Below are 13,901 nucleotides of genomic sequence, written 5' to 3'. Positions count from 1 at the left end.
CAGTGATCCTCACAGCAACCCTCGGAGAAACCAAAGACCCCGTGACCCTGAAGTGAGGCGTTAGTGAGTCCAGCTAGCATTAAATCCCAGGGGTCACAAACCGGAATGCCTCCAGAGGCCTGGCAGATAGTATAAATGAGTAAAGCAGGTTGTGCATAAGACAGTAGGAAATGGAGGGGCGAGCACCTGCTCCATGGAAAGGCATCCGACTTCAACATAAAAAACAAATAGGCAGGCAAACGAGACATGGGGGTCGGAAGAGGTCACCAGAACCAGTCCCTTTTTAAGCATCGTCTGCTGTCACCCCTGCAGAGCAGGAGAGTGACCAGCTGATAAAGTGAGAGCTGCATAAGCACTCAGCGTTTTCACATTAATATTCTTTGTTAGTACCCACATAAAAGGCTCCATTACCACTCCCCCCACCACCAGCAAGTAGATAAGTAGAAAGATCCTAATGCCGGAAGCAAAAGGACAAATCAGTTGGAGATAATGTAATTGGGGCTGGGGTAGGGAGGGAAGCTTATGTACCAAGTAATGTGGGAAGGCCAAGGAATGGCACCTGTGGTGTGACCCAGTGATCCTGGGCTGGATTTCCTCATCTGCGTTAGTAGGTGAGTACTTAACCCGTCATTAGGTGAGAAGATAAATATGAAAGTTTTTGGAGATGGGCAGCAAAAATGCCTTTTGAGTTTACTCCAACTCTAGAATTCCCTGGAAATATTTGGAAAACTTCCAGTCATCCAGAATGGTCTTGGGAGGGTGTGAGGCTTACAGTTAATTTATTATTTGTATCTGTTTGAGAATCACCTTATTTTTGTCTTTTTACTGATTTTCAAAAAAATTAGATTATATTAAAATAAACATACAAATGAAAGCCATATTTGATGTAATTTCATCTCTCTTCAGTGACTGTTGGCTCCTTCTTGAGACACCCTGGACCGTATGTCCTAAGCCCTGGCCTGCTCCTACTGACCTCTGGGACCCAGATCTAGTCAGTTAACCTCTCTGAGCCCCAGTTCTTACCTGTAAAAACCCCTAAAATTCTGAAGTCCTTGAAATATTTATCATAATACAATAATCCCAAGGCAGTAAAATTTAAAGGAAATTGGGATATTGATGTATATGGCATAACCTAAAAGTTTCTTTTTGACCAAATCCCTGATAATCTCTTATTTCCTTGGCCCTGGGCACTCTATAAAGTAAGAGGCACACTGTACAATATCACACACAAATCTGTTCTGTGACCTTTTTGATCTTTTGTGTTCCACTTGAGGGAGAATTTGCTGTGTGTTGAATTTCTTTCTGCCTAGCCATGTAGAATGATTGTTGCCCCATGTCATCTGCATTTTCCAAACCATCAGGTACATGGTTGCCATATACTGGAAACTTTCAGATATAACTAGATACCTTTTTGTATTCCTATGAAACATGAAATCATGTTGTCAATAACCCAGCTCTAAGTACCTTGCCGATGGGACATGCATGCCAGCCCCAGTGGCATCTTCCTTTGTGGGTCTGTCATTGTTTCTGAGGCTTTCTTCTAAGAGTCCTCTCTGTCTGCTCGGAGCACCTGCCTGTCTCCTAAGCGCTGGGCATTGTTTTCCTCTCCTTGCTATGTGCACATGGAAATGCCCTTGCAGGCCCCATGGTCATTGTCCCACTTAGCTCAGTGAATGACTTCATAGAATTTGAATGAAGTGGTGAATAAGCAAACATCCCGAACACTACCTTGGAAGTAGCTGCCTGGAACTAACTGGCATTGGATTCATATGATGTAAGAAAAAGCATTTGATTAACTCCTTGGAAATCCTTAAACCTCATAATTCTATCACCAAATTCAAATCCACTTCTGGCCCCGTCCCAGCCCTGTTCATACTGCGCCCCTCCCCCCCACCCGCCATCGTGCTCCCTGGCCAGCCACCGCAGTGGTTCCCAGGGGGCCAGCTTGGTGAGTCTTAGAGCGCCTCCTTGGACTATGAAACTTCCAGATACAAACTGCGGCCCCACCCGCTCCCCTGCTCCATTACTTTAAGCCAAACCCGTCTCTGGGCTCCAGCTGCTGTCCACTTGTGCAGTTCTACCCCCAAAATCCTGACTCCTGGCAAGGTAATCACTAGCAAATTAGAGCCACTCCCGGTGCCCACTGCAGCCTCTGAACTGAAAGAGGGGGAGACAAAAATAGAGGCCTGCTTCTGGAAGTCAAGGAGTAATTGAATTGTCTTGCCTTTTTAATTTTTATAAAATGGAATGCAGTCCCTAGAATTTATATGACTTGATTGTTGGCTCCCCATTGAAAAACACACCCAGGAATGTGTGTCAGCAAATAGTAGAAGATAAGGCATTGTACTTAGTACTTTCGTTAAATAATGAAACAGATCATTTAATTTATACTTAGTAAGTGTATTTTGTGCTGAGGGATGAAGAGAAAGTAGTTTATGTGCCAGGCATTGCAAGGCTGTTCTACTGCTCGTTAGGATTAAAGTTGGCACAACAAACTCCTCCCTAGCTGTAGTCATGGAGACCATTTCAGACGAGACGCTAACCATACCGGAAGTAGCATCACAAGCGTGAGGTTCAGTCTTACGGTGTGTCAAATACAGAGGGCAGGAACGGGATATGCTTCCTTATGGATATGATAGGGATAAGATATGGAGCCCACAATGCATTTGCACATCAGCTCCATTCTTATGGGGCTGCTTGGGTCCCTCCCAGAATGCTAGGGGAAGAGCAGCTGTTAAGAGGTTATTGCCAAGGTCTGTTATCAAAAGTCAAGATATAACAAGTGTTGGCAAGGATGTGGACAAAAGGGAACCCTTGTGCACTATTGGTGGGAATGTAAATTGGTACAGCCATTGTGGAAAACAGTATGGCGTTTCCTCAAAAAAAGTTAAAAATAGAACCACGATGTAATCCAGCAATCCCACTTCTGGGTATATATCTGAAAAGAAGAGAATCAGTATCTCAAAGAGCTGTCTGCGCTCCCATGTTTATTGCAGCATTTTTCACAACAGCCAAGATAGGAAAACAACTTGAGTGTCTATTGACAGATGATTGGATAAAGATGATTGGCTTAGGAGCCAAGGGTAGTTAGGGCAAAAGGGGAGCTATTGATCCAAGGATACAAACTTTCAGTTATAAGATGAATAAGTTCTAGAAACCTAATGTACAGCATGGTAACTGTAGTTAATAATAATGTATTATGTACTTGAAATTTGCTAAGGGAGTAGATCTCAATTGTTCCCACGACACACACACACACAAAAAGATAACTATGGGAGGGGATTGATATGTTAATTAGTTTGTGGTAATTATTTCACACTGTATACATATATCAAAATATCATGTTGTATACCTTACATATATACAATTTTTGTCAAAAATAAATATTTAAAACAAGAGGGGAAAAAACAGGTTATTGCCAAGGCTCCACAACCTTTCTTTGGGCTTGTTTCCCATGTCCCTTCACCCTTGGGAGAAGGGGCAGGGTTCATGCGGGGAATAGCTGTGGGGCAGAGGTAAGCATGGCCCCTTCGGGTGGACCTTGTGCTTTCTTAGGTGGAAATGTATTTCAGACTTGTGCTCACTCTCTCTCTCTCTGTCTTTTGCTTTCTTTCACTCTCTTTCTCTCTCTCCCTCTCAACATTTTAAGGTAGATCTCATTTTTTCAGTGCTAAACAAAAAGGAAAACTGACCCAGAAGGATTCTGAAGGAGAGGCATTTGTTGTTAAGTCTTGACCACAGGGTGCAATAAAGAAAGTTGCTGCAGTAGGACTGCCAAACACAGAGACCAACAAGGAAATTATGGAATCTTGTCTGAAAGTTTTTAAAGCATATGAAAGGGGTTAATGTTTCTGCGATGGCTTAGGTCCAGTCTTTTAAAGAAGTAATAAGACAGTCATGATTATCTTTGGACAGTCTTTTCAGTATGTCATACAATAGAAAGTACTACAGCACAGGATGCCAACAGCATTCTGAGCCTGAGTGTAACTAGAGGGGGAGGTGAGGTTTAGTGGGAAACAGCAGGGTGAGGTCTTTGGGAAGTGTTACGACCAGGATAAACAGAATAAAACCCTCACCCACCTCAGAGCATGCAGCCAGCCGTTTGGCCTCACCCCATTCACCACCACGACAAAACTCGGAAGAAGAGTAATAAGCAAATTTTAAGATCCAGAGAGCATCAGCCACAAGGGGCTGGGAAAACCACAATCTGGACCTTCTCAGTAACTGTATGTAAGGTCTTAACCAAGTCAGTCAACCTCTTTGGGCTTCTGTTTCCTCATTTATTCATTCATTCAATAAATATTTATCATGGTCCCACTATATACCAGGAAGCACTGTTCTCAGTGCTAGGTGAGCCTACTAAACAAAACAGAGCTTATATTCCAGTCGGGGGGAAGGAGGAGAGACAGAAAATAAATATAATATGTACGTGGTTAGATGCCATTGAGGAGAATAACACAGGAGGGGGTTAAGGAACCTCAGGGTACGAGTATTGCAATCTTAAATAGAGTGGTCAAGAAATACCTATTTGAGGGGATGACTTTTGAGTAGAGCCTTGAAGGAGGTGAGGGAACCAGCCATGCTGACACCGGGGGGAAGAGTGATCTAGGCAGAAGGAATAGCAAAGAAAAGCCCCTGAAGCCAGAGTGGGCTTGGCATGTTTGACACACAGTAACAGAACACACAAGGGGTGGTGTGGGAGGAGGCGTGTCAGAGATGTAACAGAGCCAGGCTGTGCACTTTTTGGACACATTGCCTTTTCGTGGAATGAGCTGGGAGGCCTTTGGAGGATTTCACAGGAGAAGATCCTTTCGACTGCTATATGAAAAATAGGCTGAAACAGGACAAAGACAGAAGCAGGGAAAACACTTAAGATGCTAAGGCAACAACCTAGGCGTGATGTGATGGGCTAGAGCAGGGTGATAGCAGTGAAGTGGTGATCAGTGTCAGATTCTGGTGATATTCTGAAGGTGATGCTTACGGGATTTTTCTTATGGATTGGATGTAGGATGGAAGAGAAAGAGAGGAGTTAAGGATAACTCCAAGGTTGGCAGCCTGAGCTGTTGGGAGAATGGAGTTGCCATTGGTGAAGACGGAGAGAAATAAGTTTCAGGTGGTGAGGGTGGGATTAGAAGTTCTATTTTGTGTGTATAACATTTGAGATGTCTGTTAACATCTAAGTAGAGATGTCTAGTACACAGTAGGATATTTATGGCTGGAATTCATAAGACAAGTCCACCCTGGAGATAGAAGTTTCAATACCAGAGTACTGTGGATACTGAAAGCCACAAAACAGAATACAGTCACTAAGGGAATGAGTGTACATAGGGGGGAAAAACAAAAAGAGGTCCTGGGATTGAGCCTTGGGGCTTTCCAGAATTAAGAAGTCAGGGAGATAAAGAGGAGCCAGCAGGGTAGACCAAGAAGGAGCAACCATTGAGGTAGAAGGAAAAGCAGAAACGTACAGTGTTCTGGAAGCCAGGTAAAGGAAGAATTTCAAGGAGGAGAGAGGAATCGACTATGTCAAATGATGCCAGCAGTCAGCTAAGATGAAGACTGAAAGTTGACCATCCAGCAGTTTGGAAGCCATTTGTGCTTTCACTGAGCACTTTTGGGGGAGCAGTAGGAACAAAAACCAATTCAATTATGTTCTAGAGAGAATGAGAAGAGAGAAATTTGAAAAAAGCTAATGTAGGCTACATTTTTTTAGGCCTTTCAAGTTAAAGGGAGCAGATAAATTGGTCAGTAGCTGGAGGGAAATGGTTTCAAAAGAGGTTTCTTTTGTTTTGTTTTAAGTAGGAAGAAATTCCAGGATGTTTGCACTCTATGGTAAAGATGAACAATATTCACCTATATCCAGCTTTCCTCTCTTTCATGTACGCAAGGAAGACCAAATTTACAATCAGGTGTGCTATGTGACTGTCCAGTCCAGCCAATGGAATGTGACTAGAATGTGTCACTTCTGATCTGAGACAGTTAAAAGTAGGTATGAGTTCTTCATCTTCTTTCCCGTTCATTAAACTGGAGCAAAGAACATCAAGATGATGGAACTGAAGCCCAGATGCCTGAGTCACTGTTGGAGGAGAGCCATCTGACTCAAATCAGACTCTGACATGAACGCGAAGTAAACTTTCATGTTAAGCCATTAAGATTTGGTGTCTATTTGTTTCCATGGCAGAGCCTAGCCCGTCCTGACTAATACTTGGGCTGATGGTAAAAATCCAAAAGAGAAAGAAAACTTGATACAGGAGACAGAAGACCAATTGCTAAAGAAATGCCCTTGAGTATTTGACAGAGGATGGATCTCCTGACCAAGTGGGCAGATTCAACTTAGCAAGGCACATCCTTATCTGAAAATGATGGAGTTGGATTGGATGATCTCTGCAGTCCTTTCTTATGCTAGAGATTTACGGTCCTTGAACTTTTCTAGGTTCCTGACAGAGGGAGAAAAGAAATCCTGCTGATCAGAAAGCGAGGAGAGATGTTTGGATTGAGAGATAGGAAAGGCTGTGGAGATGGGAGGCAAACTGGTCAGGAAAGGAGAGAATTTTAGGATTTCAGAAGAGGCGTGAGCTCACTTCTGTTACTTATCTTTGTGCATACTTCCTGACTTTTTAGAAACGATCTTACAAGAGTTCACAGGAGATGACAGTTAAAGAGCTGTAAAACCACTGGGCTATTTGATAACCTAGAACATGGGCATATTGTAGGAAATTCAAAACATTGCTCTCTAACCATTTCAGAAGTTTTTAGGATTTTGAAAAAATTATTTACATTTAATGACCTCAATTTCAGTATGAGTGTGTAGGGAATAGTAATACTGGTTACCAGCTTGACGTGCAGGGCTGCTGTTCAGATTAATGAAATGTGATATGTTAAACTTCTTGGAAAGATGGTGCTATATAAACAGTAGGTGTTATTATTCCCGTAAAAGGAAAGCACAGTCGTCTCTGATGAAATGGTTCTTACCTCAGAACCCTCATTAAAAGCTGTGGTGCAATTTTCCAAGTTGCGTTAGTGAGACTTGGCAGCAGATGAAAAAAAGCAAATAAATAATAAGTCAAAATACTCCAGGTAATACTTGCTGGCAAGTAAGAAGTTTTCAAGTCCTAGAATCGTGCTGATAATTTTGAAATGCCTAATGGCAGAACTTATTTATAGTCACGCAAAGGTGACTTCCAGCCCTGAAATCTGGGCCTCAGTCTCCAATGTGGGTGTGACAAAGCAAAGCTGTGAAAGGGGAGCTAACACTATTGTGATTCCATCTCCGAAGGCTGCTCAGTGGTGCTGAGACAGAGGGAGGGAAATCTGGTGTGAAAATAGCCACAGCAATAGCTAATTTTAAAACTGAAATGCATAAGCTGCTTCCAAACCTCTTACATTTTTTAAATCCTGAGGCCAAGTAAGTCCTATTTAAAGAAACTTATGCAGAAATGCATTCCTCTTTTGGCACAGAAGGAGTTGAGTAGACAAAAACTAAGACATATCTAAAAATTATTTTTAAGTGACCTGATTTCAAAGCCAGTTTTAAGGATTCCTTTTGCTGTACCTATTTATCCCCATATAACACAAGATGACCACAATAGTCAACATTTTAAATGGATTCATAACAAAACCTTTGGCAAAGTTGTTTGCACTAAATTTTCTTTCCCCTGTTATGGAGTCTCTTAGCTGTTTCAATTAAAATTAATAATAGCTTTCAAGACAAAATTCAGAGCTGCAAAGTTCCTCACTTGATCAGTAATCGTAACTATTATTTTGTCATATTTAATCATAGAACCCAGGCCTTTAACAGGGCCCTTAATTAAACGTTTAATTCATGATAAGAAGTTAAATAGTGCTTGGGAGGGTTTTTAAAAATTATTTTCACTTTCCATCCAGATTAACCAAAAAAAGAAAAAAAAGGTGTGATAGACATAATGGCTGTCAGCCAAGGATATTGTAGGTCATGCCAACATGAGCTGGCAGCAAGCCATTGTCCAATTAGCATGGCTTCATCATTGCAGAGAAATCACTCTTGAGTAGATGGTTGAGTCACTCGTGATGTAGTGGTACTTCACTTGAGCCAGCACTTCTTAGAATAGGTTTCTTGTTCGCTATTATTACCTGCCCTACTTTGCCAATAAAAGCGCAGGACCATTTAGGCTGAAAGCTGAACGGAAGAGAAACATCGATTATGTATCTCATTTCTCTTTGCTTCCGGAAAACTGAGATTGCAATTAAACAGTGAAAGCATGATGTGTTTTTAAATGAGTTACAAGAAAATACAGTTTCCACACCAAAGTACTCACAGTTGGAATCCAAGAGTCAGTTTTTTTCTGTCTTTTCTTTGGCAGCTTTAACATTGGCACAAATTTGAGGATATCGGTAAAGTTACCTAATAATCTTAATAGATTCACATTCCATTCAAAAACTTGGAATGTCCCCAAATTGCTTCAGGTTTCAGCTCTATTGTTGGGGTGTCCATGACATTTCTGGTGGGGGTGCAGTTATACAAGCAGACGGCTTTTGAAAGAGACCCTTCTTATGGTGAGAACACCTGGAATCTTGGTTGGACAAGCTGTAAACCAGGAAATTGATTCAGGAATTTCTTAATAAAATGGATCATATCCAGGCATTGGAGTGGTATGTGGTTGTCAGTAAAAAACGCTGTTCTCAGAAGCACAAAGAAAGTAAAATAAAATTGTTGGCACTAATTGGTTAGTACCTTTATGTTAATATTCTTGTTTGTTTTGGTTCTTAACCAAATCACAGGCTAGATAAAGGGTTGGGTTGTTTTTGCTTTTGGGAGTGGAGCAATTAAATAATGGCACTTTTGGTTTCCTGATATTTCAGAAGTATTCTTTTTCCTTATTAACTTGGTGCGCATAGTAAAATTTATCACTTTGCCATAGACTCCTAAAATATGTTGACAGTCCCTCTAACTGACATTGGCACCAACTGCAAGCTAGCTGGTGATGCAGTGAGCTTTCCTGTCTGAGATGGACTTCTATGTGCAGGCTGGCAGAGGCTGTGTGTGAAAAAGTTAATGCATTCAGCACCCCGGGTGGGATGCAGCCAGGCCTCCAACGTGAGCACATTTTTTGACTGACTGGCAGCAAAGAGAAATACTGGCAGCTGTTCCCAAGCAGCAAAAAAGTTAGCCCTGGGGGTGAAAAAAAAAAATGCTGGGATTTAGCCAACAAGAGATTCCTGCATTTAGAAGAAAATCAAAAGGATACAGAAGGTCACAATTACAGTTGAAGTAACAACTATTTCACTTTATCTTCTGCTTTGTAGAGGATAGTATTGAATGTCATTGCTGCTCATTTTTTCTGATTCTATATTTCTGAGTCTTCATTTTTGTTCTGTTGATTTCTCTATTTTTTTAATTCTTTATATGTAAAACCAAGTGACATGTTATTCTTCCTAAAAATGGTATATAGATGATATCATTTGTGGAGGCGCTATCAGCAACCAGAACTGAGTGGAGCAGAGCAGGGCTCTGAGAGCAGTGGCCACACACACTGTGTGTGCTGATCCATGTTGAATAACGTGGGTTGGAACAGAATTGCGTATGCAAATCACTTCAAAGATCTGTCCAGAGAGGCCTTCTGACGCCTCACAACTTATCTATTATTCTTGTTTTATTAGTTATAAAAAGACAAGAGTGGAGAAAACAGGAAAATTACTAAAAGGCCAGGAAAATATCTGCTAAAAGACAGGACTCTCAAAGGTCTTACCATGTGAAGATGAACACTCTAGCACCAAGAGAAAGGTTTTTGTCTTCGCCCTGTCATTCTTCCCTCCCAATGAACACCTTAGACTCTGTGGGAATATTCTTTTTGCCACGTGAAGCTGTAATAACCCAGCAGTTGAATTGTGCCCTACAAATAGGAAGGTAGACGGATTAAAAATGTGGAACACCAAGATTCAGGGTAAGAACTTCACAGTTTGGGGAAATCAGGATACTGAAAGATACTTGAAGCACACCTTTTGTAACTCTGGGGATTTTTCTGAGTGACTTTAATCCATCAGCTTTACAAGATGTTCATGGAGAGAAATGCGATGACCTTTCAAAGTTCTGTTTCACTGAGTATTACCATGGCTGCTAGTTGACGCTGTTACAGTACATGTTGACCAGATGTTCTCACTCACAGAACAGAAGAAATAATCTCCCTGCTATGTGAGGGATTTTAGCTATATTAAAGGAGAATTTTATAACAATGCGAGATGCTAGACACTGAAGTAAAGTACAAAAACATACAGAATTACACTCAGAGGAGTTGGGTTGTGTGTGCGTGTGCGTGTGTGCGTGTGTCTGTATTGAAAGCAGATACTCAAAAGGACCAGGTGGCTCAAGTACCGCACTTCAGAGAAGTAGAGGAAGGCAACACGTGACTCTTTTGTTGGCCACTTCTTTGGGGAATTAACTTAGAAATATAAAGCAAGGCCATTTCCTTCAGAGAGCTTACAATATAGTTGAAGAATCAAGACAACAGCATAGAAACCAAAGATGAACAGTTCAGGAGCTTTCCTGTGGATGCCAGGCTGCATTGGCATTGTTTGTGCTGCAGAGGTCCAGACGGAGGAGGACAGGATTTTCCTTCCATCTCCTCCATGAGGTTTAAACCACCTAAAACCAGCTCTCACCGACTGATAGGATTTTTTTAGGGAATGAGTGAGGAGAGATCCTCCAGGAGGAGAGGGCACTAGCACGGCAAAGGCCCAGAAGGAAGCATTCACAGGGCATTGAGGAGCCAGCTTTGACTGGCACAATAGATTTGGGGAAATACATCAAACTATGGTCAGATGACATGAAGCCTTACTATGAAAGAATAAAATTTAAACAAAAGAATTTAGTCTTGATTGGGTAAGCAGTAGGAATTCACTGAAATGTTGTAGCCAAGAAGTGACATGATGAAAAAAGTTTAAGGAAAATCTGTCTAGCAATGGAATGCTTGATGGATGGAACAACAAACTGCTCCAGGCAGAGGGCATAGCCGGGAGACTCATCCTGATCCTAGCGTGAGCTGAGAATGGTCTGTGCCAGGGTGAGGAATGGGAGAAGGACGGTGCCCCCAGAGATCCCAGGAAATTGGATGTGGGAACACGGAAGTGGGGAAAGAGGCCATGGAGGCTTGGTAGATATCTGTAGTGCTTTTTTATGTACCCAAGGCACTGGGAGTGCAGAACTGAAGGGACGAGAGATAAGGACCACTGGCATGGAGGTGATGGCTGAAACCACTAGGAATTGCCGATCCCTCTGAGAAAAGAGAAGGGAAAAAAGGAACAGGGAGGGGCTGCAACTGGGCTCTAGCACTGACTCCCACTGCTGGTTCCCCTACTAAGAGCAAAGTTCACTCTGGATCGCTGGTTTTAACTTTATCTTCGTGTATTTCGGAAATATTTAAGCCCCAACAGTTTAAGAGACTGAGTATACATAGAGAGGCGCTCCCTAACTTACCTTTTAAGGAGTATGCCTCCCAAGTGATGTGAGCATGAATCCTTACCTAGCACAGCTGGATACAAGGACCTGAAAAGAGATAGTAAATTTCTAGAGGACAAAGCCCTTGCCGCAAGGTTATTTGTAATCCAATGTCACGTACTTTAAAATGTCGGGAACAGATTCAGGCAAAGATGATCCCTTAGAGTTAAAACCATTATGATGAATGTTTGGTGGACATTCGTATAGTACCAAAGCAACACACCCAGACACAAAGTAACACCACACACAGTCATCACACTAACCCAGGCAGGGGTCAATCTGAGTATCGCTGCTGGTGGTCAACTAGGTGTTAGATGCCTTCTAATACAAATATTCGTGAACTACACACCATCCCCAGTGATGTATTCAGTGTCCAACTTGACCTCATAAAGCCTTTAGATATAACTTCCAGTTAGAGGAAAATCAAGGATTAGAGAAATGAGCTTAACAACACCATGAGGAAGCAACAGAACAAATCCAGAGGGTAGGGCATTCTGTAGGACAAATGGCCTGATTTCTTCAATAAGTCAATGTTGTAAAAATGGGACTATGCTAAATTAAACAAGATTTAAGGGATTTAAAATCCCTTGCAATGTCTGGAGTGGTTACTGGTTTGGACAAACCAGTTATAAAGGACTTTTGAGGGGAAATTGGAGAAATTCAAATGCAGTCTGGGTATGAGATGAAATTTTCTTGAAATGGAATGGCGGTGGTAATTGGAAAAGGCAGACTAGGGAATAATATGCGTGGTGTGATCTCAGTTTGGTTAAAAAATACAAATGTAAGTGTGTGTGTGTAAAGAAAGAGCCATAAGGACATATGCTAAAGTGTTAACAGTGGTAACCTGTGAATGGTAGGAATGTAGTGGATTTTGTTTTGCTTGTCTACATTTTCTACTTTCCTATGGTATATATTGTTACATTTCTATAGTAATAAAGGGGTTGTTTGAACAGTTCAGTGGATAGAAGGGAGGGGGGGAAGGAAGATCAGGTGAAGTATGGAGCACAATATTGGAAAAATAAAACTCCACAGTATGGCTGTAGGTGTGATTTCAAAGGTTCTCGTCGGTTCTCTGTCTAAAAACCCTAGTGCTGCCCCCGTGCTTTCTGGTCCCTTCCATCCAGCTCAGGGCACTCCAGTCTCCTCACTAAGAAACTGAAGTTCTTAACTTGGGCTGAACAAACTTGCACTCACAGTCTCATTGGTTAAATGAAAATCAACCCAAAAAGCAATAATGGGAATAGATTTCTTCCAGTTCCTTCTTATTAAAAGTTTAAGACCTTTTTTCATATTTAAATTTACCTTGATCATTGAAACCTACAGATGCTCTTGCCTTCCCATGTGTTTTCTAGAGTTTTATCTCTAGAAATTACTCGTGTTATTTTCAGTGGAAATAGCTCAGATGTTTTCCATGTCTCTGACCCTCTGCATCCCCAGATAGAGAAGGAAATTCTCACCATCTGGCAAATCTTGTGCAACCATGAAGGAAGTAGAGGGTATGGAATGTCTCATCCTTCCTGTCAGCCTTGTATACAAGTACCGAAATTGAAGAAAAGGAGAGTCCTTTCATGGGTGTTTTCACACATATATAAATATCTATAAAAGTGTGCTTTGGGAAGTCACTCGATAAGCTTAGTATTTACTTCAGGCTCTAGTTGTATACAGATTATCTCCAAGTAGCTGCTTCTTCAAGGATCTGTCAGAATGGTCAGTAATAAGGACATGTGTTTATATTAATCAGATGGATGATGCCATTTTAAAAAACTAACAGCTGGAGCCAGCCCTGTGGCTTAGTGGTTAAGTTTGGCATGCTCTACTTCAGGAGCCTGGGTTCACGGGTTTGGATACTGGGCACGGACCTACACCACCCATCAGCCATGGTGTGACTGCAACCCATATACAAAATAGAGGAAGATTGGCAACAGATGTTAGCTCAGGGTGAATCTTCCTCAGGAAAAAAAAAATAAACAGTAAAAAGACTGCTCCCATCCTCAACTGGGCTGTGTTAAAAGAGGACACCATAACGTCACCCCCAGATCCTGGAAAGCCTAGCCCCATGGCGGTCCCTAGAACTTAGACTGCTTTCTTTCCTGTCCACATTTCCCCTGCATCAGAGGGTCTATTCACTGGGGGCCCTGCAGTAATGAGGTGGTCTCCCTTTATCATGCCCAAAGTCTGGGATAAGATAACTGACACGTGTGTGTTGAGGTTTCAGAAGAATAAGTCAAAAGAGAAAGTGATGTCCAGTGGATCTGCACCTGTAAGGCTTACACTGGTGTTTAAAACAACTTATTGCAAACCGTTTCCTACTCTGGTCAACAGAATGCTGGTTCTTCCCTACTTCCTCCTCAGGAGCCTCCAGAAATGTCTTTTTTTTTTTAAGTTTTTTTAAAGTGGTTTTCTCTTAAATCAATCTTTAGCTTATTTTCATGGG

The 13,901-nt window shown here is 41.8% G+C and overlaps 1 protein-coding gene across 6 annotated transcripts in view; it reads left to right on the top strand.

The window, feature by feature from the left end:
* The window catches only part of BACH2 (BTB domain and CNC homolog 2), a 330,646-nt gene that overhangs the window by 256,486 nt on the left and 60,259 nt on the right, over positions 1 to 13,901 (top strand). The window lies entirely within an intron of this gene.

The sequence above is a fragment of the Equus przewalskii genome, chromosome 9 (assembly GCF_037783145.1).
Source record: "Equus przewalskii isolate Varuska chromosome 9, EquPr2, whole genome shotgun sequence".
Taxonomy (NCBI): domain Eukaryota; kingdom Metazoa; phylum Chordata; class Mammalia; order Perissodactyla; family Equidae; genus Equus; species Equus przewalskii.
Note: the sequence above shows the minus strand (reverse complement) of the source record. Positions and strands in the feature narration are given on the sequence as shown.